This window comes from Equus przewalskii, chromosome 26, assembly GCF_037783145.1.
Source record: "Equus przewalskii isolate Varuska chromosome 26, EquPr2, whole genome shotgun sequence".
NCBI lineage: Eukaryota > Metazoa > Chordata > Mammalia > Perissodactyla > Equidae > Equus > Equus przewalskii.
Window position 1 is genome coordinate 36,917,615 of NC_091856.1, and position 26,627 is coordinate 36,944,241.

General features: G+C 59.8%; 2 long non-coding RNA genes across 2 annotated transcripts; both read left to right on the top strand.

Moving 5' to 3' along the window:
* The first annotated feature begins 1,383 nt into the window (after nucleotides 1-1,383).
* LOC139079558 (uncharacterized) lies at nucleotides 1,384-9,517 on the top strand. Its single transcript, XR_011533262.1, has 2 exons — nucleotides 1,384-1,655; nucleotides 4,996-9,517. It is a non-coding gene; the product is annotated as an uncharacterized lncRNA (long non-coding RNA).
* A 4,361-nt stretch (nucleotides 9,518-13,878) lies between these two features.
* On the top strand, nucleotides 13,879-21,224 carry LOC139079559 (uncharacterized). The gene is made up of 2 exons (XR_011533263.1): nucleotides 13,879-17,228; nucleotides 17,940-21,224. It is a non-coding gene; the product is annotated as an uncharacterized lncRNA (long non-coding RNA).
* Nucleotides 21,225-26,627: the final 5,403 nt, after the last annotated feature.

Genomic DNA, 26,627 nt, shown 5'->3' on the forward strand with positions numbered 1-26,627 from the left:
AGGAGTCGTGGGGTACTCTCCAAACTGCCTTTTAGGGTCTGTTCCCAGAGCTCACATATGGCACTTCTGCTTATCCCATTGGTCAGTACGCAGCTACATGACTACCTGTCATGCAAGGGAAGCTAAGGAAAGCCAAGCGCCTTCCCACCAAAGCTCCCGCTGGCAGAAGAGGACGCAGCGGTCAGGGACATGGCCTGAAGTGGCAGACCCAGCTCTGCTGTGCTTTGAAATCTCCCTTGTGATCTCAGGATGCCGGGATATTCTGCAGTCTGTTCCAGGACAGAGCGGCCTCAGTTTCGCAGTAAAGCAGTTCCCACCTCCTTCCCTGCAGACCTCGGAGGAAAATGGCGCAGCCTGGGGACCGCCACAGGCTCCTCTGGCTTTGAGGCAGTGAGGGGATTGACAGATGAGGGGGCAGGAAGGAGGAATGCGGTGTTGGGGGGCTGTGTGTGCGCACACACCTGCGTGCTCCTATAGTCTCCTAATAATGGCCACACTCCCTATTTTACGTTTAAACGTCTGCAGGGCCTGGGCCTTGCTTGCTCAGCAGGAACCCCCAGGCCCTTTGCCACCACGTGTCCTTCTGGCTCCCTGCTGGGCAGGCAGCCCAGCTACCAGGATTTGCAACGACCTGGGCCTGGCCCGCCCAGATCCTCCCTTGTCCCACGAGAAGAACAGTGCGTCTTACGGTGACACGGAGCCCCTCCATGTGAGCTACCGTTCTGGGAACGCTGGTCGTACCAAGGACAGCCCTCTGGCAAGCATGCAGCCTTTGTCCCTCTGCCTACTTAAGCAAGCTTCTCTTAGGGGGCGGGTGCAGGTGCACACTGCCGTCCAGCCGGCCGCCACTGGACACATTCCCGTAAGTAGAACCCAATAAACCTATACGTCTCATTCACAGTCTCTGGGTTGTTTCTTCCATCTCTCGGCACGATATCCTGCCGCCCTAGCCCAGCTGGGCCTGTGGCCTGACAATGTCATGTCACATTTTACAGCTAACAGCTTTCATTCTCAAAGGTGCTTCAGACTCTCTTCATCTCCTAGAGGAAAGAGATTCTTCTGCAGATGAGAAAACAGAGGACTGGAGAGCGAGGCGCCTTGCTTGCCATCATCCGGCTGGTCATCAGCAATGTCTGGATGAGAACCCGGGACTCCCGTCCTCGTGCAGCGTGTTTCGTCATTCCGCTGCCTCATCGGGAGCCCCGGGGGACCCACTGTTTGGCAGAGCCCTCTCTGTGTCTGTGAACCTGGAGGTCAGACGGGCTCCCGGCCAGCCTTGAGCAAGGCCCTGCGCGTGGCCAGAGCCCTGAATCGGTCACGCACGTGACTCCAAGCATCTGCATTTTCCAGGAAGTGATCCTGTTAGCTCAGGAGGAGCTTTGCAAACCCGGGGGCAGTTCCAGCTGGAGAGTTCAGACTTGTTAGAGGTGGGAAGGGTGTGAAAGAGTTGGGTTGCATCGAGCTTTAGAGCGGGACCAAAGGGCCGGAAATAGGCCCGCAGGCCCACCGCACACCCAGCGCAGCCCGGGCCAGAAGGCGGCACCCAGAATATGCGTCCCCTCGCTAGGAGCTGCTTCTCTCAAGAACAGACGAGCCCAGCAGACAACTCTTCCCAGAGCCGAGTGGCAGCACCGAGGCTGGTGACCTCCAGGCAGGTAGGGAGCCTTCTGTCTGTTAACTTTCCCCGTATCCTGCCCTCCCTCCCTGGTGGCATCTCTGGGAGGGAGCAGCTTATTGCATTGAGCTGGGGGGGACATTGAGGCACCCCGCTGTGTTGGGGGTGGGGCATCTCTCCCCATGTGCCTTCCCCCCCACCGTAATCCTGCCTGGGGACCCCATTCACCAGCCAGCCCGCACTGACCGAGCTCCCGCTGTGCTCCTTCTGCCTCTTCAGCCTGGAAGTCCAGGCCCTCTGGACCCCACCCTACCCCAAGCCGTGGCCGTTCCCCCCTGAGGCCTCATCCTGGGCCCTCTCTCTCCACAGCATACATCCTGGGCCTCTCCCTCCTACCTCTGTTCAGACTGGTTCCCCCACCCAGAAGGCCCTCCCCTGCCCTGCCTTTTCTCTTGGCCCCCCATCTTACTCACCCCCCAAGCCTCAGCTGGAGTTGGCTCAACACTATGAATCAGCTGCCCCTTGGTCCTGACTGGTGGTCGGTGAGACCGGTGCTAGAGAAGGGAGTCCTGAGATGACGAGAAAGAACACAGGCCTTGGCTTCCAGGAACTCCCTGTCTGCAGGTGGAGACAGGCAAGAGACCGCTGGACACAGGGCCAGTGATCAATGTGCCCACAGAGGCCCGTGTGCTCTACAGGAGCCCCACTCCCACCCCACGGTCCTGGGTCACTTTCTTCTCACTTGTAATTATTTCATCACTTTATTGTCAGCATCCCTCACCAGAATGTAGCTCCACGAGGGTGGGACAAGCTCTGTGTTGTTCATCAATGTATCCTCCACACTCATAATACTGTCTGCCAAGAGCTGAGATGTGTTTGTTGGGTGAATGATGGATGGATGAATGGATGGATGATGGAGGGGTGAGTGAGTGGATGGATGGATGAGTAGATGAACAAATGGATGGATGGATGGATGAGTAGATGGACAGATGGATGGACGGATGATGGATGGATGAGTGGGGGATGGATGGATGGATGGATGGATGGATGATGGAGGGGTGAGTGAGTGGATGGATGGATGAGTAGATGAACAAATGGATGGATGGATGGATGAGTAGATAGACAGATGGATGGACGGAAGACGGATGGATGAGTCGGGGATGGATGGATGGATAAGTAGTTGGATGGATGGATGGATGGATGGATGGATGAGTAGATGGATGGAAGGTAGCTGGATGGAGACTGAATGATGCTGAGCTGTCCAGTGGCATCCTCTCCATTTGGCCTCACTGACCACTCAGTAGAGATGCTCCCTTTGGCCCCGTCCCCCTCCCCTGCTGCATCCTCCCTGGGAGTTATCACCACCTGCTATATGCTCTGTGTTTACTTACATACTTGTTCACTGTCCATCTCTCTGCTCTAGGGCCGAGATTTTTGTCTGCCGTGTTTGCTGCTATATCTTCAGGGCCTGTAAAAGTGCGCCAACACTTAGTGGGAACAAAATTCTATTTTGTTGAATGCATGAATTGGTGAGTGGACTAAGGAAAAAACACATAGAGCACTCTTCTCCCAAATAGGCCTCCACTTCATGTCACCTTAGGAGAAAAGCCCTCCCAGGCCCCTGTCCAAAATGGCATCACCCCTCTCTCCGCCCTCCTGACTTGCCTTATTCTTCCACACAGCGCCTTTCACCGCCAGACACGTCACCTGCTTCTTCAGTCCTAGTCTCTGCCCCCTTGATTATAAGCTCTGAGGAAGACACTTTGTTTTCTTCCCCGCCAGATCCCAAGAGCCTAAAATAGGACCTGGCTCATTGGAGGGGCTCTATAATATCACGGATCGAGGAAGTGATGTCCCAGCTGGGTCCAGTGGGAGGGCTAGGAGTTAACCGAGAAGCCAAGTCCGAGCCCCCAGACCTTAAGGGGCCCTTCTCAAGTGAGCGGCTCTGTACCACTGGCCATCTTCAGAGTTCCTTGGCTTGTAGACCCATCACCCTGATCTCTACCTCCATCTTCATGCGGGTTCTCCTGGCGTATGTGCACATCTGTGTCCACATTCCCGCATTTCATAAGGGCACAGCCATGTTGGGTTAGGGTCACCCCACCGAAGTATGATATCATCTGACAATTGCATCTGCAAAGACCCTATTTCCAAATGAGGCCACATTCCGAGGTCCTGGGGGTCAGGACTTCAACACACGACTTTGCGGGGACACAATTCAGCCCATAACAAGCTCGTCACTCCCTGCTCTCTGCTGCTCTGACCTCCCACGTCACACTTGGTCCTCCCGCTCCCACTGACTCCACGTTATCCCCCAGCCCTCACGTGGAGGCGGCTGCCTAACCCGCCCACAGGGGTCTCAGGGCTGCGTCCTGCTTCCTCTCCCCACCCCCCTGCCTGGCGCAGACCTGGGCACCTAGAGCACATCACGTGGCTCTCAGGAATTGACTGGAACGTGTCGCGGCCGTTTTTCATTCCACCAAATCCACGCCCGCACCCCCACAAAAGCCACAAGGAGGATTCGGGTGACAGAGAAGGGCACCAGGAAGATCCACAGCCCAGGAAGGACAGGGAGTGCGTGCCCTCCAATGCCACGCGGGCACAAGTGAGCTGGCCCGGAGGGCAGGACAGCAGGGGTCCTCAGGGTCCCCGCCAGCCCTGCCCTGGACCACGAGCCCCGAGGTGAGGCGGGCTGATGTTTCTTTGGGAACTGTCAATCTGTGTTTCCCGGAAGGCCCTCGACCCCACGTCTCCTCACCACCCTCTTGGCTCCCTAAGGCCACACACAAGAAGTCCAGCATTCCTGGCTCTCAAGGATTGGGGAGCAAGGTGGAGGAGCTGACAGCACCAAAAATACACCCGCCACAGATGGCCGTGCTGCGGCCTCGGGACAGAACAGCAGGTGTCACTTTGACCCCAGGCTGACGTAATTCTGTCTCGGGAGGAAGGAGCTTGCCGAGGCCTGCAGGGTAGGCAGTGTGGCTCATCCACGACAGGTCCGCAGGCTCTGACCAGGGCCCCGAAGGCGGGCCTGGAGATGCTGAGTGAGGACTGCAGGCAAGGGGGGCCGTTGGCTCTCCTCCTGGGCATTCCTTCCAGCGACTGCCAGCACCTTCTCCAAGCCACGGGCTGGGCCGTGAGGCCTCCGAACTCTCTGCAGAAAGCCTGCTCTTCAAGCTGAGGCTGCCCCGGGCTCTGCTCCAGTCCTCCCCCGCCCCCTTGGCTGGGGAGAAAGTCCGGAAGCAGACTGGCCTGCATCTGCTGAACGCCCTCTCTGAGCCGGACCCCCCCAGGCCCATGGCTGGAAACCCCCTGTACGCGGTGAGGGCTCCCAGGGCTCCGAGACCCTGTCCCACCCAGGCCTTTCCTCCCCACCCCAGGTCCACACCTCAGCTGCCCGCCTGACGTCTGCACATGGACGTCTAGTGGAAGTGTCCACCCGGCGTGTCCAGAGCAGGATGCCCAAGGTCTCCCATCACTGCCAATGCCCCCAGAACTTCCCGCTCACCACGCACCACCACACTCTTCCGGCCACTCAGACCAGAGACCCAGGAGGGGCATGGGTTCCTCTCTTCCTCACCCCAACCCCCGGCCACCGTAAAGTGGTGTTGACTCGGCTCCTAAAGCATCTTCCAAATCATGCGCGTCCCTCAACCTCACTGATCCCACCCTCACCGAATGTCTTCATCTTCTGGACCAGAGCGGTTGCCTCCCACAGGTGCCTGTCCCCCTCCCCCTGCACCCTGTCACCCATCACCAGAGCAGATGCTGGGCCTTCCTGCTCCCAACGAGCTCCTGGCACTGCTTCGCCCCACCACCCTCCAACGCTCCACCCACTGGCTTTTGTCCATCAGACTGAGCGTCGCCCAGGACTCTGCAGCTGGGACAGGGCAGGGCCTGGGCCTCCTCTGGGGCTGCCTGGCCCAGGCCCCCTCGCTTCCCACAGCCCCGGGGATGACAGGCCTGTTTTCCTCTGCCTCCTGGACTTCTTCCCTGCTCTGAGTCCATCCTGTTACTCCCAGGCCAGCACTTTCCACCCACAGAGGTCAGAGACGCTAGAAATGCACAGAAGGATGTGACGTGACAGTGCGGCTCCCGGACCTCTCCCCCCCAGCTCTGGGCAGCCCCATCCTCCCCCGCAGGCACCCCCCCAGGGCTCAGGGTAACTCCTGAGAGGCGCACAAATGTGTGCACAGGTGTGGATCGGCGTCTTGGGGCTCCGTAACCACTGACCACACACTGGGTGCTTTACAACAACAGAAGTGTGTTCTCTCCCAGCTCTGGAGCCCAGAACTCCGGGGCCAAGGTGTCACAGGGACGTGCTCCCTCGGAGGCTCCAGGAGAGGGTCCTCCCTGCCTCTCCCAGCTCCTGGTGGCACCAGTGTCCCTCGCTTGGGGCCACATCCCTCCGGGCTCTGCTCCCTCCTCTCGCGGCCTCTCCTACCCTCTCTTCTTCCTTCCTCTCTTCTCTTCTAAGATTACAGTCACAGACTCTGGCGGCATATCTTTTGGGGAGACACCATTCACCCCACTACAGTGTGCGTTTTTCCTTCTCATTTTCTAGCACCTCTGTGCCCACAAAAGCTTTTCCCCCATCCTCCTCTTTACAAGGGCAGCACCCAGACTGTTTGTCCCTCTGTCATGCTCGGTGCAGGCGGACGCCCCATCAATGCTTAGCCTTCTGCTCCGTGCCATTCCAGGTAGAGGGTGGTGGACAGCGGGAGTCCCCAGGAGGCCCCCTGGCCCTAGACTAGTCAAAAACTCAGTGTGGACCGAGCTGCCTGCACAGCAGCATCCACAGGCTCCCTCGTCCGCCTGTCACAGTGTGGCCCAGACTCAACGTGGGAGGCACGAGGTCAGACTCGCTGGAGGATTTCCACAGCGGCACGTGGTAGATGTCCGGGCCTCCACTGCGGAAGCTGCAAGTAGACCTCGGAACAAAGAGACAAATTGGCACCCAGAGGTGACACGCGGGCGGGCAGAGCCCTCATCAGGCCCGCGGCTCATTACCGCTGCTCAGGCAGCAGCCACGGGGGCGAGTTCACACCGCGGGCGGTGCGCACGCTTAGATCTGATTCATCACCATTTTACAGAAGTTCAGAAATGAGGAGGAGGGGAACGTGTGACCCACTTCTGCTGGCTGATGGGCACCGGCGCTGGCAGGAACGCCATGGCAACTAGATGCACCAGCTTCATTACATCAGCCCGCAGAGCCTCCTCACCAAGGTCAATGGGGACAGACAGCTTCACCCCTCACCGTCAGGGCAGAGAAGGAGAAGGAGAAACCGACCGTCTACAAGAGGAGCCTGCCTGCACCGCCCTCCCCGGCCAGGTGTGCCCAGGTATCTGCTGGAAGGACACGGCCACGGATCGGAGCCGTGCCCATCCTCCTCCTCTGCTTCCGAGGGTCCCACGCCAGCTGGCCCCCTGTCCATGTGACAGTTGCCTGGTCTGGCAGGGCCAGCCTCATTTCTTCTCCTGGGGTTCACCTGCCCACCTGGCCTCTGACGGGGCCGTGGGCACTCCCCACCCCAATGCCACCTGGAGTGCTCGCTGGGGATGACGTTGTCTCGCTCTCACTGTGTGACGATGCAAGGGCAGGGCTCTGTGTGTGGGTGAGGTCACTTATCAACCCGTGTTTAGCAAGCCCTCGCTGCCTGCCAGTGCCCCACTAGCACTCCTGCTGTGTGGGGCGGGTTCTGTGTCCTCCGGTGCACACTGCCGCGGGTGTAGAAAGACGGGAGGGGAGTGATTCCAACTGAGGATGACAGGGGAGGGCTTCACGGGGGAGGCAGCCTCCAGACTGGGCCTTGAGGCAGGGAAGACAGAAGGATTCTTCCCTCTTTGGGGCAGCCCTTAAAGCCCACTCACTCCTGATTGCACAGAGCCCACGGCCACCTGCCCACGACCACCTGCCCACGGCCACCTGCCCACAGCTACCTGCCCACGACCACCTGTCCACGGCCACCTGCTCACAGCCACCTGCTGACCTCTGCTGCTCCCCTTCTCTCTCAGCCGGCTCTGTACCTGCTTTTCCTGCAGCCTCCCTTAAATTAGCAAAGGCTGCTCCTTTCTCTGGTCTCCACTTAGGTGCCTCTTCTTCCAGGAAGCCTTCCTTGCCTCCTAGACCTATGAAATTGAGATGCGGTGCAAACAGGGCCGTGGGTGGTGCTGGAGTCTCTCATTGTCCCTTTAAAATTCACTCGATGGGGAGGTTCTTCAACACTGGACGAAGTCTCAGGCTGGTCTGTGACTTCCAGTCATTGAGCTCCACTTTTTCCTACTTTGTCCAAAGATGTGGCTTCAGTTTAGAAAGAAGATTGTCTTGTTCCCAGTGAAAATGACACTGACAAACGATTGACCATTAACTGTGCCCCTTGCCCTAGCTTAAGGGCTGGGCCAGCTCTGCGACTCGATCGACCGGGGTACGGACCAGCCTTCCCCGTCATGGCCTCCAGCTTCCTCCCTCCACCCTCCCGGTTGCCGACCCCCAGGGGCTCAGTCTGGGGAAGTTCCTACTGACCGTGCTGTTGCAGGACACGCCACAGTCTCCGGACCAGGCAGACGCTCAGAGCCGATGCGCTGGCACGTGGGCGCATTTGGGGCCTTTGGGGGGCTCCCCAGGGGTCTGGCCCTCTCCTCTGCCTGGCTTCCCCATCCCACACCTGCAGGCCCTTTCTTCAGGGTCCCCCATGCTCTGAAAGAAGCCCTGAGGGATCCAACCCCTTTGAGATGACCCCCCATGACCCTTCTCCCATGAGACCCAGGGCCGAGGTGTGTGCTGATGGCACTGTGGCCCTGGTAGGAGGGACCCTCGGCTCCCCGACGCCTCCTTCACTTGCCCCTTAGCTTCCTCCATGTGTCCCCAGCTTTGGGATCTCTTCTCAAGCTCCTAGAGCGGCCCGGTCACATTCCTCACTCGTCCTCCGCCCCTTGGCGGAGAAGCTGGGGGAGACCCTTTCTGTCCTGCGCACGCGAGAGCTTCTTCCATCCTTCAAACCCATTCTCAGAGATTTCCTCAGGAAAATATGCATCTTTTTTATCTTTTTGAGGAAGATTAGCCCTGAGCTAACCTCTGCTACCAATCCTCCTCTCTTTACTGAGGAAGATTGGCCCTGCGCTAACATCCGTGCCCCCTTTCCTCTATTTTATATGTGGGACGCCCGCCACAGTGTGGCTTGATAAGCGGTGTGGAGGTCCGCAACCAGGATCTGAACCAGTGGACTCCGGGCCACTGAAGCAGAGTGCACGGACTTACCCACTGCGCCATCAGGCCAGCCCCGAAAATGCACATCTTGATGTGCAGTCTCATTTGGAATTGCAGGTCGACCAGATCCTGGTGCTTAAATCAGCCAGGATGGGTCTGACATCATCCCAGTAGCTTAAAAAAACAGAGGTTTAGGTCTTGCTCACGCACACGGACGTGGTGGGTTAGCCGTGGGCTCTGCCCACTCACAAGGCAGGCTGGCTGAGGGGCCCACGGGGAACGTGCTGATCCAGGAGGTGGAGGGAACCGGAGCTCCTGAGGGTCCTGCTCGGATGATCAAATGCTCAGCCAGAGGTTCCACATCCCCCTCTGCTCAGAGCTCACTGGTCAGAAGCTGTCACATGGCCTGCCCACCCACAGGGACCCAGGGAGTGCCACCTGCCCTCAAGGCCTGGAAGGTGGAGAGCCAGAGACACCAGGCGAACAGAGCAATGAGGCCACAGCAGGCCACGGGAGCCGTGAAGGCCTCCTCTTGCAACCTGGGCCCCTCCCGAGGCCGCGTCCCACAACCGCCTGCACCCCTTCTCCTGGTGCTGCAGTCCCCTGGGGCTGGGAACCCCCGAGGGCAGGACCAGCTGAGTGCCAGGCCCCGGCGCTCAGTGTTTGTTAAATTAATAAATCACGCGTGGAAACTGCTTCTGCTCCGGGTTCTTCGAAGGCGGCGCTCCCAGGAGGCTCAGTCTGCTCTCCATCTGGGCGGGGGAGCCTTCCTGAGGTGTGATCACAGCTCCTCTGGTGGCAGGCCTGGCTCTGACGACACTCAGGGCGGGCACAGCTCCCTTGGGAGCAGAGGCCCCCTCCACCCCCACCAGTCACATGGGTCCCTCTCCCGGGGCAAGACTGGGGGGCTCTGCCACCCTCCACTCCTTCCTCCTCCTCCTCCCTCCTATCCTCCATGAAGGAGCCTAAGGTCGGCGAAGCACCTTGGCAGTTGCTGGTGGGGTGGAGGTGGGGAGCATGCACACCAGAGTCCGCAGGGGCCTGACGGCCCGTTTCCCAAGTCCCTCACTGCTGTCCCCAGCTGTCACCCCTCGCCTCTCCTGCCACCCCAGCCCTCCCCCACTCATCCTTTCCTCTCGTCTGTCCCCAGCTCCTGTAGTGGCTTAGAGAAACTGGCCTTAGGGGCAGAGAGACGTGGTGGCCCAAGCTCAGCCTGAGATGCAGCCTGGGGCAGGGGTAACTGTTCTGCAAATAGAGCCGGTTCCACGGGGTTTGTGTCCACGGGGTTTTCGACGATCTGCTGAGCAGTGATGAGTAATCCCGTAGCTGAACGCTGTGGCTGTGACACAGTGGACACGGCCATCACAGTTAGGCGACAGCCTCCAGAGTCTGGCCTCACCCTGCCTTCTCTCCCATCCCCTGTGCCCAGCCCGCCCTCCTGCCCTGACCTCTCGCCCTCCCACCACCTCCATACGGCCACTTGTGCCGTCCCTCTTCCTGGCTGGTCGTCTCCCCTTCTCCCTCCATCGCAAGCCCTCACGTCACTCCTGCATTTGCAGTTCCAGTGTTTGGAATCAGTGTCTCTTTCCTCTGAACCCCCGCCCCTTGCTCTTTCGCATGACATCTGTCACAGTGACTCCATGGTACCGTGCCCTCTGAGGCTGAGGCTTCCCTTCCAGCCCTGAGGTCGGCCGAGGTCAGCTGCTCCAGGCCGAGTGCTTGTCCTCCCTGGGGAACAGGAGCAGTTGAGGGCGCTTCTCCGGAAAGGTGAGAGAAACCCCGAGAGAGGAGATGCCCTGGGCCGGGTGGGAGGCCTGGGCTGTGCGACGGCCACACGGACCGAGCTGGGGACGCTCGGGGACCCCTGGGCCTGCTTTTCCCAAGTGTGGAATGGGAGGGAGCAGGTCAGGGCTCTGACCCCGCGGAGGGTGTGGGACGCGCTTGTGGGAGGGGGCGGGGCTTGTTCAAAATGCAGATTCCCGCCTCCGCCAGGGCCCTGGTCAGGAGCGTCTGGGGGCCCAGGGGGCAGTGCCAGCGGTTTCTCCGGTGATGCTGACGCAGGGAGTTCTCCTTCACCATAGTGAGATTCCCCGTGAGCCTCCAGGTCAGCCCTCGGGCCTGCTGCTTCTGCAAAGGGAAGGGGTGGGGTTCCCTTGGAGGCATGGTGACATCCACCACCCCCAGAGCCGAGCTGGCTGTCCCATGCCCCCGTCTACGGAAAGAGGCGGCCAAGCACTGGCAGGAGGGATGGTTCGGTCTTAACTGTCATTTCCCCGAGGCTTCATCACACACAGACTAAGAAAGTTTGCTTAAAGGTATTCCTTAAAGGTGTGGGGCCACATGGGGTGGCATTCAGCCATAGGTCACAGAAACCTGACCAAGGCGACTTATTCAAATTCAGGTTCATTATTTTCACTTAAGTCCAGAGATCTGCAGTCAAGCCCGCTGTGGTAATGCCACAATGACATCAGGGACCCACTCACAGCCTCTTGGTCACAAAATGGCTGCAGCCTCCCCAGACATCATTCACATTTTAAGCTGGAGGAAGGAAGAAGGGTGAAGGGCAAAAGCTATGAGCAACTGAGTCTTCCTCTTTTGATGGAGAAAACAGGAGCTTTTCCAGGAGCCCCACCTGCCAGACTTGCGCCTACATCTCCGCCAGAACTGGGTCTTGGGGCCATCGTAGTCTCTGGTGTGTGTGGTCATGAATACCTGCAGCTGAGCGTGTTGCTGTGCCAAACCAACAAGCTGCTCCTGAGGAGGGAGGGCTGGTGGGTGTTGATTAGGTGAGCTACGGCACTGGCCCCTGGAGGTGCCGTCACCCCCAGGAGGCGGATGGAACTCAGGCCAGAGGGGTCTGCGCTGGGCTGGGGGGGAGGCACTTTCCTCCGGCAGAGCAGTTCGGAGCGCGCGTGGTTAAGTTAAGGTAGAGCTCCTCGGCTGCTCCTTCCTTGTTAGCTGCAGAGAAGGCCACCGCTCTCCGTCCTCTCTGACCCAAGTCGTCAGTGACAGGGGAGAGCGTGTGACAAGGTCCTGTGCTTGAGGCACTCAACCTGCACACGGCCTGACGAATTCTGGCCGCATGATAGTGCTCACATCACACATCCCATCGCATCAGTCCACTGCTGCCGAGACCCCAGGGCCAGAGGGCCCCCAGACCGTGCGTTTCCCACCCCCCTCGGATGTGCTTTCCCTGCCCCCCTGGGGAAAACTGACCTCTTCACTCCCTGAAAACAGCCAGGCTTTGGGCCCAGCAGCCTTGGAGGAGTGAAAACTGGATTCAAAGGATCCGGCAAGCGCTGTAAGAAAGGGGCAGGCGTGGGCCTCGGGTTCCAGGGGCGCCGACTACAGGTCAGTCACCTGCTCACCCTCTGAGGGCCACCACCCCCTGTCCTGCAGCCTGGCGGTCACTACAGTGTGAAGCCTGGGACAGCTCGCACCATTCCCCAGACCCTGGACAGAGCTCTGAACCTGCCTCTCAAGGCAGCCATAACAACAAGAAGAGTAACCTCACATCCGAGAGCGTGAGTTCTAGAACCAACCGTGAGGTCTGGTCTTGGCTGCCACTTCCAAGGTTGGAGACCCTAGAAATAACTCTTTTTTTGGGGGAGGGGGGAAGATTAGCCCTGAGCTAACATCTGCTGCCAGTCCTCCTCTTTTTGCTGAGGAAGACTGGCCCTGAGCTAACATCCGTGCCCATCTTCCTCTACATTATATGTGGGACGCCTGCCACAGCATGGCTTGATGAGCGGTGCATAGGTCTGTGCCCAGGATCCAAACCAGCGAACTCCAGGCCGTTGAAGTGGAGTGTGCAAACTTAACCGCTATGCCACCAGGCCGGCCCCTCGAACTAACTCAGATTTCTCTGAGCTCAGATCCCATTTAAAGCCCTTTCTAGGACTTGAGATGAGGGGAAGGCTGTCATTCTGACCGTGGCTTCTCCCACATGGCCCTCACTTAGAGATATTTTGCCTCTCCTCCTTCCCTCCTTCCTTCTTTCTCCGTCTTCTGACAAGATGCTTTATGAAGAGCGTGAGGAGCCACTGCTTCTCCAGCACGAGTCCGTGCCAGGGCCATGCCGAACGCCTCTGCGCGTCGTCTTGTGTCGTCTTCACAACGACTCCCAAGTCACTGCTGCCGCTTCCCCAGGTCGCGGATCAGGAAGCACCAGCCGCCGCTCGAGGCTGCAGAGCCGACGGGGGCAGAGCCAGGAGCCAGACCTAGGGCTCGCCGACAGCAGAGTCTGAACTCAGACCTATCTCGCTGTAACATTCCTTTAACATTGTTTTTTTAGTTCCAAAGTGGTAATTGGAAAATGCAAAAAAAAAAAAAAAAATCAAACCAGTGAGGTTTTCTCGCGCACACTCGCAAAAGCTTAGTCAGAAATGAGATTTGTCCAGCCGTGTTCTGGCGAGTCTGGAACGCCGCTTGCAGGTCAGGGATGGGGGGCTGGGGCGGAAGAGGCTGCCTGGAGGCCGAGCCCTGCGGCTCTGTGCCCATCTCCAGGGTCCTCTGGGACCCGCGTGCCCCTCCTCCAGGGGTGGGAGCAGAGGCCTTTCTTCCGGCTCCAGAATCAAGGCTGGCACGTGAAGGTTAGTGCGTCCTCTGGGGAAATGTCCCCTCCCCCTCCGGGAGGACAGTGTGCCTGAACAGGACGATGTGACAGCAGAGGGGCTCTGAGCTGGGTCTAATTAGCTCTTCCCAGCGCCCGGCGGCAGGTGCAGGGAGCTACGGAGGGCGCGCATCAGGTTGGAGGGGGAGGAGCAGGCAGGTCTCCTTGCAGCCCAGCGGAGGTGGAGCGGTCCAGGGCCCGGGGGGCACCAGCGCTTCCCGTTCACTCAGCTGAGGAGCCCCCGGCTTCGGGGTGAGAGGCCCTGTCCCCAAAGCTGGCCCTCTCCAGCCCACAGACAGGGCCCAGGCCTCGGCTCCTCCCAGAGTTTTGGGACTTGGGGCTCCATGAGGAGACCGGAGGAGGCATCCCCCAGCCTGCTCATCCTGGGAGTGGGGAAATGGTAGGTTTGTATTAACCTTACTCCAAATGTCCTTGGCTGTCCAGACTCCTGCAAGGAGCTGCTTAAGTCCCGACAACGGAGGGCCGATCTCCCAACACTGAGACGAGCTTTCACCGTGAGGATGAACAGAAGCCCACAGACGCCAGCGTACTCTGCAGACACTGACTCCAGTGAGGGGCGGCGCTCCGCCCGCAGCCCCTGCCCCGACTCCCAGGAAACGTGGGGCCGTGTGACCGGGCAGCGTCCCCTGGCACCCCGAGCCTGGTGCAGAGCCTCCGGGCTGCCTGCCTGATAGCAGCGACCGTCCTTGGCCATCACGTTAGTGGGCGCGTGGAGGGCCGGGAGAGGAGCTCCCGCCAAGGCCAGCACTGACGCTCCCTGGGGAGGCAGACGGGACCGGGGCGGAGTGGACAGCAGAGGCCTGGGTGCTCGTCCTGACCCCGCCTCCCACACCTTGGGTGGGTCCACCTCTCGAGCTGGGCTCATGCCAGTGAACTGGGTTGACGCGGCCATCCTCCCGGCCTAGGTCACGGCGCGTCTCAGGGCTCGGTGAGAGGAGGGTGGAGGGAAAGTGCTCTGCAGACCCTGGCTGGAGCTGGGGGGCATGGGCAAGTGGGGTCTGCTTGTGGCAGCGTGGTGCTCACCCTTGTCCGGGGCAGTGGGACCAGGTCAGGCCAGGCAGTGACTGGTTTGTTCCCTGTGGAGGGAGACGCCTGCCTGCCTTGCTCCTGCCGCCTGTCAGCCCCGATTCTTCACTGTAGGGTGGCTTCGTGCTGCTGGAGAACAGCTTCTGGACTCACAGGGGGAGGTAGGTGATGAGACGCCCTGGCCTCGGAACGCCGACAGACTGGGCTGGGTGATGGACGGTCCATCCGCAGTCGCTGGCTTCAACGAGCATCGACTGGATGCCCCGCTCTTGAGGGGTGTCGGGAGGTGAGGTGTGTGCGTGTGTGGGGAGAGCGGCCCAGGGACGGCCAGAGACAGTGAGGCCAGGGCAGCAGGGGCCCACGGGGCACGGCGTGGGGCGTCTGGCCCGGCTCTGCCCTGCTCCCCCAGCTTGGGGCTACCTGGGCACAGTCGCTTTTCCTCTCAGTGTGGGAGCCTCTCCGTGGGGTCCAGGTTAGCATCGCCCCGTGTTCCACAGAGCACTGGCCCCTCCAGATGGTCTGCAAGGACAGAGGAAACAAGGTTAACCAAGTCCGGGGACTGGGCCTCCAATATGCTCACCCAGGGCAGGAAGGAGCAGAGGGCCCTTTTCCACGGAGCCTCCACTAAGCGTATTCCTGGCTATGCTTCGGTTGTGTGAGGATGCTGGCCATGAGGAGTCCATGTGACATCCCTGCGCAGCCAGGCCCCTGGCCAGAGAGCTGAGAGCCCTGGGCTCACGTGGACGGGGACAGGAGTTCCAGCTGGGGACCCGAGCGTGCCTCCAGCTCTGAGTGTCCCCTTGCCCTGCTTCCCCCAGACCACAATGACTGTCCCAGTCCCCCACCGCCCTCACATGCTTCCTCCCAGGCCATCCAAGGTCTGGGACAAGGTGGTCAGTCCGGGATCGTAGCCGAGGACCACCGGGAGGGCTCCAGGAGGCCGGGCTGTGGGAGCTGGGAAGACCCTATGGTCTCGAGGCGTCTTTCTGCTGCCCTCCCAGAGCCTGCTTGTGCAATCCCATGACTGTGGCTTTAAATCACGCAGCCAGGGCATTCATTCTGGAGGCTGGAGCCCGCATTTCTCGTGGCTAACGCATTTCTCAGGAAGGGACATGCCGCAGCCGCCTATCAATTCAGGAGGTGCTGGGGATGGCTCCGCGCACCTAGATGGAGACGGATGCGCGTGTCGGGAGCGGGGTCCTGCACAGCTCAGAGGGAGACGGATCTCCCGCACGCCATGGAGAGGCAGCTCATTCGTTTGGGGGCGAAGGAGGGAGGGTGGGGGACCGAGCCTCCCATTTGTCTGACGACGCAGCCGAAGCTTCCTCACTCGCCTCAGCACCTGGCTCTGAGCGACGTGAGCCCATGGGATTGAGGGCCAGAAGAGCCACGGGGAAGAGTGGGCGCAGCTGGGCAGCCAGTGGGGGTCCCCAGAAGGCAGCAGCCCACAGGCCTAGCATCTAGGACGCCAGCTCTAGTCTCAGGTGCTCAGGCACTGACCCGCCGCTCGACCTTGGAGTTAAGGAATCCGAAACCAGGGGATGCCAGACAGATGGCAGTGGGGCGCATCTGATCCGGCACCTATCCCTCCTCCTTGGCCCCAAGCGAGGCCTGTGGAGTCAGCGCAAGGAAGACACGCTGATTGCTGGAAGCCGCAGAGGTGTGCTTTCCGGTTACGTGGCAGAGCCTGGCGGAAGGGGAGGGAGGAGGGCCGTCTCAGCGCCCCTCTCTGTGGAATGGGAGAGCTGAGCCTCCAGACACTGGAAGGCTTTCCGGCTCCAGCCCTTTGACCCGTGGACCCTCCAGGTCCACAGCCCGGGGGGCTGGACACAGCCGGGGGAGTCCGTTTCTGCATTCTGACTCTGGCACAGACAGGAAGCTGGGTCATTTCCAGTGTCTACCCCGCCCCGCGCCCCTGTTCATTTCCATGGGATTTACTGCTCACGCCCTGTGTCCCAGGGACTGGGCTGGGTGTGTGGCCTGAGCGTGAGACAGGCGGCACAACCTCGGCTCCCGAGGAGCACACGAGTTGGGGGGCATCCATGAAACCACAGCTCCTTCAGAAGAGAGCCCTGGACCGCCCTGCACCTTTCCAAGAAGCCCGCGCTGGAGGCGGCCAGAATCCTGCCCATGCAGAGCGTGTTTCACCAACACTCTGCCCTTCCTTTCTGTCCTCACCCTCCTTGCCGGCCTCCACCTCAGGGCCTTTACACGTGCTGCCCTTCTGCCCACAACATGTTCTGCCAGATCTCGCACAGCTGGATCCACTCCTCCGACAGGCTGCTCCTGACCATCCAGCCTCAGTTGTTCAGAGCCACTTGGAGACACACTGGCCATAATCTCCTCTTCACAGGTCTCCCCCCGACAACCCGGAATTTGTCATGCAGTTGGTTGGTGACAGTCTCTCTCTCTCTCCTGATGAGAGCAGGAGCCTTATCAGTCTTAGCATGGCTGCCACCAACTGCTGCAGGGCCGGCCCACGGGACACGAGGTAGAAACGTGCTGCGTGAATGACTAGCGGTTCCCAAAATGAGCAAGGGGCTGCTCTGATAAGGGGTCCTGTTTAGAAGCCCCCGCCCCACTCCAGGACAGTCTGACGCTGCGTCCCCCGGGGACTCTCAAGGGCTCCCATGCTCTGGTGCGAACCTCTTTTCCAGACGTGGCGGTCCTGCCTGCGCCCCCAACCTCACGTGACCCCCAACCTCACGTGACCACGAGATGGACCGCGCTGGACTCAGTGTTCGTAGGTGAGTCTCCACCTTCCGGGGGAGCCCAGCCCTGTGACTGTTATTCATGGGGGCATGGGGGACATCCTCACAGCCAAATGTGATGGTCACCTCCCAGGCTCCCGATGACATCACCTCCCAGGCTCCCATGCTGTGTGGTCAGCGGCCCCCATCCTTCTCCAGACCCCACTAGACAGGACCGGGGCGCCTGATGAGAGAGCGATGTGGAATTCACCCAGCATGCTGATGGGGGCCGGGCCTCTCCATCAGCAGACAGGGGAACAGGGGGTATCTGGGCTGACGGGTGAGGGGCTGTCCGTGGGAGTCACCCTGCCACGCGCAGCTGAGAGTCACGCTGAAGTCAGAGGACTCTCTGCCCGGCCAGCATTTCTAATTCCTGCCCAAGCCGGAGGGAGATCTTTGCCCAGCTTGACAGAAGTTTGGGTCCTGAGTCAGCCCAGCGGATGGAGTGTTGGAGAAAGTGATTCTTAAAAAACAAAGAGACGGTGGAATTGGAGTTGCCGGTGGAGTTGCCATCAGTTTTCCTTCTGTAAGAACAGCACAGAATTCAGGATGTCGCAGAGCTGCCCCAGAATGCAGAGAACATTGTCCCAGGAAGCCCAGAGCTCCGGGGGCTGTCACAGATGCGGGGAGTAGAGCCCTGGGGGGGGAACCGGGATACTCCGGGCCCCCCCAGTTCGGTCGTGTTAATAAGTGTTATTAATTTTACAGGTTGGTGCCCGTCGGAACTAGAAGAAACGCAGGGTTCCCTCTCAGCGAACAACTCCGGTCACAGACAACAGTTCCTTTGTAAACACGAGTTTGGGGGCAAACGAGAGAAGTGACATGCCATTCTCTCTGTTTATCGTGGACAAGAAAGAAAGGAACAAGAATGTTTCCGTAGGTTTGGGAAAAAGTGGTTTTACTTGCCGAGAAGGGGACAAATGGCCTGTGTAAAAACAACCTCTTACTCGAAGATGGCTGCAGCCCTTGGTGAGATCTGAGGCTCCTCATTTCCCACTTGGGTTGAGGCCCCGTGTTCACCTCTTCGGGGCCGGGTGGGAAAGAGGCGGCAGGGGCTATGGGTCACCATGTGATGCTGAGTCATCAAGAACCGGGGGAGTGGTGCTGAGAGCCCTGGAGCTGAGTGCTAATGACCAGGGAGCGCTGTGTCTGCTCCTCCCCTCCCCCAGCAGGCAGCAGGCTCACCCTCCTCCAAGGACTGGGGGCTGGCCAAGAGACTTGAGCAGACAGAACCCCTTCCCCCTTGATACAGACCTGGTCCCATCAGGGTGAACCTCAGAACTCATGGTCAACTATTATAGGAAGTGATGTGTCCTTGCTCTGCCTAGATGATTAGGAGGGGACATGAGGTCAAAGGATGGCTCCTGGCAACCATACTGTGACCATGAGGGCAGCCAGCTCAAGGATGAAGCTTAAGTATGGAGAAGGCAGAGCCAAGAGGAGCACAGAGAAGCAGCTCCCGATCACACTGTGCCTGGGTCTTAGAAGCTTCCAGATGCCTCAGTTAGAAGGGGAGATGAATGCTCATTGCTTAAGCCAATGTGATTTGGATTTTGTGTTTCCTGGAACCAAAGCAGGCCAACGGAATCAGCTCCCTTCTGCTGAGCCCAGAGTGCATCCCAGGCTGGAGGAGCCCCACGTGTGCGATGTCATTCATCCACGTGACAGTCCCATTTCACAGACGAGGGGACTGAGGCTGAGAGAAGTAGGGAGCATGCCAGCGATCACACCGGACACGGAGGAGCTGGCGTTGGGGCGTAGGTCTGCTTGGCACCAGTGTTCCGACTCTGACCCACACACTGCTCTGTCTTGTGCGGGGGAACCAGAGGGGTCCTCGGGGAGAGGAGGCAGGGGAGCGGGGCTCACAGGCGGTCAGCAGCCCGGGCGGCTCGCCAGGCTTCTCGGGCGGGAGAAATGGGGGAAGGGGACCAGCTGGGAACAAGGCTCCTGTTGCTGACCGGAAATTGCCTGGTCTCCCTGATCGCCAGTGGGGATGTCTGGGTGGCCTGTGCATATCGGGGAACTGGGACACTGGCACTTTCCACAATGGAGAAGCAATGAGACTGCGCTGCCCGGCTGAGAAATGTCCCTGTCTTCGTTATTCCCATGGAAATGCATAAAAATGTTCCATTTGGGGAACGGAGCCAACTTCCAGCGCGGAGTGTAGGGGAGGTGGGCGAAGGAGCATCGCGGTTTGCAGCTGTGTGGCTTCTCGGTGCTGCTCTGTGGAAGGACCCTGGGAGGGAACAAGCAGTATTTAGAAGTGATCTGGGGGGAGTTCAAGAAATACGCTGTTCTGAGTTCAATGTCGCCCTCTGAATCTCTTCAAAAGTCTCAAATAACGCGGGAGTGCTGTGTTACCGAGACGCCGGAAACCCCCCATCTGCAACTGGAGACCCGACGTGGAAGCCGGAGAGGGGCCAGGAGCCGCTCTGCTAACCATCAGCCGGCAGAAGGGGCTGCCCTGACCCCGGGCAGCTCCCCCCAGGGACAGAAGACCCCCTGTGGCAGCTGCCTCATGGAGCCGAGCCCCGCATGTGGGAGCCCCTGGGACGCGCCCCCGCCCCTCCCAGCGGCGGGATGTGCCAGAACCTGGGCCCTCTGCTGACACCAGCGACGCCAAGGAGCAGCCTGCGGGGGAGCAGAAGGGGTCTTGGGCCTTCCTGGGGCTAAGGGGGCAAGCTGTAGGGTGTCTGGCTGGAAGAGGGTCTGGGGACTCATCTCTCGTCAAGGGAGAGGACGAAGCCTTCACTTTCTCAAGGGCACTGTCAGCAGGGAACCCTGCCTTTGGCAGATTGCACCTTTTGTCGCCCAGGAGCGCCTCACCCTGTGTGTGCGACTGTGGACCAGGGTTCACCAGGTGGGAAGCGAGCCCCTGAGGAGGGGCTGGGGGTCTCTCGGCCCAGTTTTAAAGATGACTTAGAGATCCTCAGCAGAGCCAGTGGGAAGCCGCACACTCGCTGGGAGAACAAAACAGGACTGGAATGTGGCAAACAGAAATCCATCTGGAGGGAAAATAGGACACACGCCACATTCTCACGGGTTCAGACCGAACCTGCGGCATAAAGTGGCGCCGCGGAGGCTGAACCCCATCCACACCGCCCCAAGGGCCTCACAGCGCCAAATCTGGTTTTTCATCCAGCACAGCTTGGAACCCTTCTGAGACGGTCTGCTCGAGGGGGGTTGGGGTGCAGGTTTATCATTTTCAGACTTGCCTTGCTCCAAAGAGTCGTGGCAGCTGAAAAAGTCCGTGGGCGCATGTGTGACAGGAAGGGTCTCTGGGGTTTCCGTGTCCGGTGTGGTGACAGGGAACAAGGCCGCTGCTTGTTGGATGAGGACATTGGCCGCTGGTTGGAGGAAGCCCTGGCTCGGAGGGGCTCCGGCCGTGGGTGCCCATCCCTGGGTGGGGAAGGGCAGTGGGGTCTTGGGTCTGAGAGATGCAGACTTGGGCCTGGGTGTGTCCCCCTGGGCTTGTGAACTGGGGCAATTAGAACATCACCTGAGCCCCATTTCCGCGACTCTTGCATGGTGATATTTGTACCTACCTGTGTCTGTGTGTGCCTGACCCATAGTGTGGCTGCCGAGTGGTCCCCACCCTTGCCTCCACCTCCAGGAGGGGGTACATGACATCACACACATGCTAGGGGCTACTGGGTCCCCCCTCGCTGACCCAGCCTTCATTTCCATGGCAGGGAACACGCTGGACTCTCTGGATGGATGGGGTGTGGCGGGAGTCGCTGCAGCTGCTCCCACCCAGGGCTCCTGTCTCGGCCCAGCCACCTGCTCGTGGCCCAGACAGCCAAGTGGGTGACAGATAGGCATTCTCATTTTACAGCGGAAACTCATTTCCAACTTCTTTTCATATAGGATTGCCTCCGCGGATGGAAATTCACCAGATTCCTGAAGCCACCAATGACTTTTAATATTACAGGCGTTCTCCGCTTTTTGCTAATTTAATTTCTGGGGCTATTAAAGGTAGCCTGGAGAAACACCATCTGTGGAGTGGATGATAGACTAGAGAAGGAATGTTAGCAGGAAGGCTGTAAATTTCCACTTTATCAGGGACCCGGGTATCTCAAATCAACCGGGGGAAGTAGTGAAATGCTCATCAGGAGAATTTCTCAATCAGGAGCCTCTCCTGGTGCCATTTGTCATTTCGATCGATCAGCTCCTGACGTGCTCGGCCCCCGGCAGGCCCCTGACTCTCACGTCCACGTGTGTTTCCAAACTGCCAGCAGAACAGCCATGTGAAAATAAAATATTTACAGGATTTTACTATTTTTCTCAAAATTCCATGAGCCCCAAGTTCACTTCATTTCAGTGACAATTGGGCATATTCCTGTAGGAAGAGCTTCATCTCCTCAGAGTGGGAGAAGACCGCGTCCACATGAGCTTGTGCCTCCCGCACCACCAGTGTTAACCTGTAGAATAGAACCCGGGTCCAAAATCGGCCCCCTCTCGGAGATGGGCTGTGAGATTCCACCCCTAGGAAGCCCCTCCTCCAAGGCTTTCAGCCTCCCAGATTCCCTACTACTCGGTCAGCAACTAGTCAGCACCAACTGTGTTCCAGGCACTGAGCAACAGATTAAGACACAGCCTGATCCTTGTGGAGCATTCAGCAAGCAGGGTGCAGAGCAGAAACACAAACGCACAGAGGGCTGGACCGCAGAGGTGGAGAAGGGCCCAGAGGAGCGAGGCAGGCGGCTCGGCGGGAGGGGGACCGAGGTGGCCGGCGCGTCTGCCATCAGTGGCCTGCAGAGAGGGGATATGGAGCTGAAATCTGCAGGCAGGGACGAGGCAGGAGTGTGAGCATCTGGGACGGGTTCCCCTCAGAGGGAGCAGCAGTGCAGACGGCCAGAGCAGTGACAAGCTGGACACGTGCAGTGGACAGAAGTGTCTTGAGGGTGTAGGGGGCAGATCCTCTAGGGACTACGGGGACAAAGGCCACGGAAGCAAACCCAACCTGGCCGGGGAGGTGGGCAGGAAGGCCAGGCGCAGTTCCTGGGGTGGGGTGATGCCTGAGCCAGTTTTTACGGAGGAAGGGGCTTCCCAACGGGGAGGGGGCCTAAGTCGGCTCAGACCCAGCCCGGGCCCACGCAGGGAAGGGTTCCCCCTGCCTGGGATGGGATGAATGTCAAAGGGCTTAAGGCCATGTTCATAACTGCCCGCCCGGTGTGTGTGGACCCACATCCACGTAACACAAACACAGCTGAATCCGGCCGGTCCCGCTTGGCTGTGAGATCCAGTTCTTCTGCTGCATCTCTCGCCCCAAGGGTCCCTGGGGAAGAGCATCCATCCTGGTGTCATGGAGGGTTTTGTTGAAACGCTGTCTTGACCCGGATTTGAGGTGCTGGCTGGAGGCGGGTCAGCTCCACTTCTTGAGCAGCTGATGCGTCCACACCCTGACACTTCCCTCTTTGGGATCTCACACTTGGGGCCGCTCGACACCCACCCAGATTGCCCCGTCAGGCGCCAGGCAACCAGGGGCACCTGCGTGCCCCAGAGCCTGGAAGTTATTCAGATTAGCCAGTCCGTAGGGGGCCTCTGAAACCCAGCCAACTCCACCCTGCATGCCATACACGACTGTCCCCACAGCTCCACACACATGCGCGCATGTGTGCACGCACACGCGCACACACGCACACACACATGCAGACTCAGCTGTCATGTCGTAGGCCCCGCCAGGCCTGCTCTCTGATGGGAGCGTGGGCCCGCTCCGTGTGGGGCCCCATCCCTCGGGTTGCAGTCTGGGCCCAGCATCGGAACAAGACTCTTGGTTTCTGGACGTGACCCCAAGAGAAGGGAGCCTCAGTGGCACTTTGCCTGGCGTTTACCCCGGAGGAGGGCAGCCTGCGGGTTGTTTAGAGGCATGTTGGGCGCTGGGACCCAGGTGACTTCCTGAGGTAAGGGGCTCATTCCTGGGACTGTGGCTTCTGCAAAAGCCTTCGCACAAGCAGACCCCCTGGGAGCATCCCTCCTTCAGCAAGGCCACGTCACAGCTCTCTTCCTCGCCCGTCCCTCGACGTGGCCATGCTCCCCACTCAAGAGCCGCTGAAGTGCCGGGTGGACTCCTGAGAAATTGGCCCCTGTGCCTGGCATGTGCCCTCCCTCCCCGTCCCCCTGAAGCCCCTGATCCCCAGCCCCACCATCCACGACTCCTCTGCCCGGGCCTCCTCTCTCCTCCCCAAGGTCCTTGAAGCTTCTCCAGCTGTGAGCTCTCGTCTTCAGCTGGGCAGACAGTCGGCACTGAGAACAAGTGGGTCTTTTTTTGATAAAAGTAACCTGAGAATGGAGGCAGCAAGGTTTGGGGGGGCCCTGGGCAGCACCCTGCCACAAACTCTCTGTAGAGCTGTGACAAGTGGCATGGCTTCCGGGGCGTGGGGAGGGAGGGTGGATCAGGTCACCATCGCACCCCCTTCCAGCTGCCGGGTTCTGGGATGCTCCGGACTCGGTTTTCTCCGGGATTCCAGGGTCAGTGAGGGGACTGTTATCAAGGAAAGGAAGTGGCGGAGAGGGGGCTCCAGCTGTTTGCTCCTGATCCCCCCTAACCCCCCAAGGTCAAACACCGCAGGCTCCACCCCCTGCAGACTACCCCCCTCGCTGGGGGGAACACAGGCTCTTTACTGCCCAGCAGATGTTTCCGAACCCCAAGTGCTGCTTCCTGAAAGGACACGCGTGCGAGCTGGCGGCACACAGCGCCTGAGGACTCTCGCTCCCCGTGAGCAGCTGCCCTCAACCCGCAGACGCTTCTCCTGCCATCCTTCACCATCCCCGCTCCCCACTCGCTGGGGATTCTGAAGCTTCTCTGCCTTTTAAAGCCCGTTTGAAAGGTTAATACATGGAGATGGCGCATTCCTTTAGCTCTCATTAGCCGCTCTTCATTATCAGCTCACACTTTCATTATCAGCATCGCCTTCATTACCAGCTAACACCTTCATTAACAGGTAACGTCTCTGCCAGGCAGCCTGTCGCCAGCTGGGAGACTCAGTGGGCATGGGGTGGCCTGGCTGCCTGTGAGAGGCAGGAGGGGCACCCATTGGGGGAGGTGCCGGGGCCTTTGCCCGGCCTGGCCCCGGAAATCGCCCCGTGAGAAAACCAGCACCTCCGTGAGACCAGCGCAAACAGCAGCAAGCCTGTGCAACTGCTCAGCTCTGCCAGCGTAGCAGAAAGTTGGGATGTGTGAACAAATGGGGTGGCCGGGTGCCAATAAAACTTTATTCACAAAAACAGGCCAGCTTTGGCCTGGGGGCCGGGGTTGGCTGGTCCCTGGACCATGTCACTCCATCTTGCAGACATCCCTGGACTGCCTGGGGTGCCCCGTGTTGCTGCTAAGGAACCAGCAGAGTGAAGGGCAGGTGGGAGTTAGGGCAGCCACCGCTCCTGCTGGTGGGTGAGCTCACGGGCCCCGACCTTCTGCCCAGGCTGGCCCCAACCCCACCTCCTTTCAGTGTCACCAACCTCCATGTGTTAGTCGGGGAAAGAGAACCAAGAGGGGCTGTAAGCCTACATAAGGAGACTGATTACAGGAACCGGCTCACACAGTCAGCGAGGCTGAGAGGCCCCCAGATCCACCGGCGAGCTGGAGACCCCGGAAGGCCGATGGTGCAGGCTCCAGTCCACGTCCGAGGGCAGGAGAAGACGACGTCCTAGCTGGAAGGGTCAGGCAGAGAGCAAATCTTCCCTTCCGCGGCCTTCTTGTTCTGTCCAGACTGTCAAAGGATTGGATGAGCCACCCACACAGGGAGGGCATCTGCTTTATCCCATCCACCAATTCAAACGCCGCCCCATCCGGAAGCCCCTCATGGGCACGTCCAGAGCCGTGGGTCAGCAGGCACCTGGGCCCGCAGCCCAGTCACGCTGACACACACAGTTAACAGCACACCCCTGCAGGAGGCGTCACTGCGACTCTTATGTGGTCATCGTTACTATTCGATTTTGCAGATGAAGAAGGACTCTCCGAGGGTTGAGCAGCCACCCGAGGCCAGAGGGCTGACGAGCTGCAGAGCTGGGATCTGAACCCACATTTCCTCCCTCTCCAGCGCAGCCTCCACCCACACCGGCAGCCCTCGGGAAGGGCCCTGGGGTGGAGATGGCAGCTCCTGCACTTCCACACTGCCCTTCCCTGCCGGGACCATGCCGCGAGGGCCCCACGGAGCCCCCTCCCCGTCAGACACCGACAGCTCCCGAGGGCCAGGCAGACTCGGGGCTTCAGGGACTCAGAACCCCATGCACACCCCTGCCGTTGGACACTTCCACCCATGCACACCTCAGCCCGCGCACACCCCAGCCCATGCACACCCCAGTCCATGCACACTTCAGCCCATGCACACCCCAACCTGTGCACACCCCAACCCGTGCACACACCAGCCTGTGCACCCCCCAACCTGTGCATACCCCGGGCTGTGCACAACCCAGCCTATGCACATGCCAGCCTGTGGACATGGGGCTCCTGGTTTTAACCAAGGCCTCAGAACAAATTCTCAGCCAGTCTCTGGGCATCAGTCTCGGGTCACATCCCGCAGCCCCTACATCTGGTTGCTTATACAGCTTTCTGAGAGCAGTGACTGGGCCCAAGCCCCACCTCGCGCGAGGTCACCTGGACGAAGGAGCACCCCCGCTCGGTCCAGGTTGTCAGTCTTTCCCCGTCAGCGGCACCTCACAGAGCTCCTGACCACAGGAGGCACCCCTGGGGTCCTCTGGCCACCAGTCGTGGTGTCCATGTACCACTCAGGCATAGAAGCCAGGTCACAGGGGCGCGGAGTCGCAAATCAGCCCTGTCCCAGGAAGGCCGGGACCTGGAGGCCTCGGAGCCTGTCTGAGCCGGGCCTGAAGACTGGAAGGTCGCCCAGGCGGGAAGGACGTTGAGGCAGATGCACAGACAGGTGGACGCGCCCAGCACACTCTGGGAGGACCCCTCAGTACCACCCGGTGAGGCTGCTGGCCTTGAAGGTCGGGGACTTCTTACTGCTGCTTCCCAAGCCTGTGCTCAGGCTGACGAACAACATCCCCCCACTCCCTCCCTCCTTTCCCCACCTGACAACACAGCCTGGACTCCTCTGTCCTCAGTGCCTTTCAGGGCCCACCCACCCTGCCTCCTGCCCCTCCAAGGAGCCCCTGACCCCGGCGTTGGTTTCCAGGATCCAAGATGAAGGGAGGCTGGCCATCCACCCAGCCCTGGAGCCAGTAAGAGGCTGACTTGGGTCTTTCAACAGGAGTAGAGTTGGGGCCATTGCTTCCACCAGGGGCTCTGAACACCGAGTTCTTTATCCAGGCGACGACCCACCCAGAGTGACAGAGTCGGTGCCTGGATTCACCTGGGGACCAGTCCAAGCCAGGCGGAGGCCACACCTGCCTTTTCACACTTTCTCTCTGGAAGTTTATCATTCATGCTCGGTT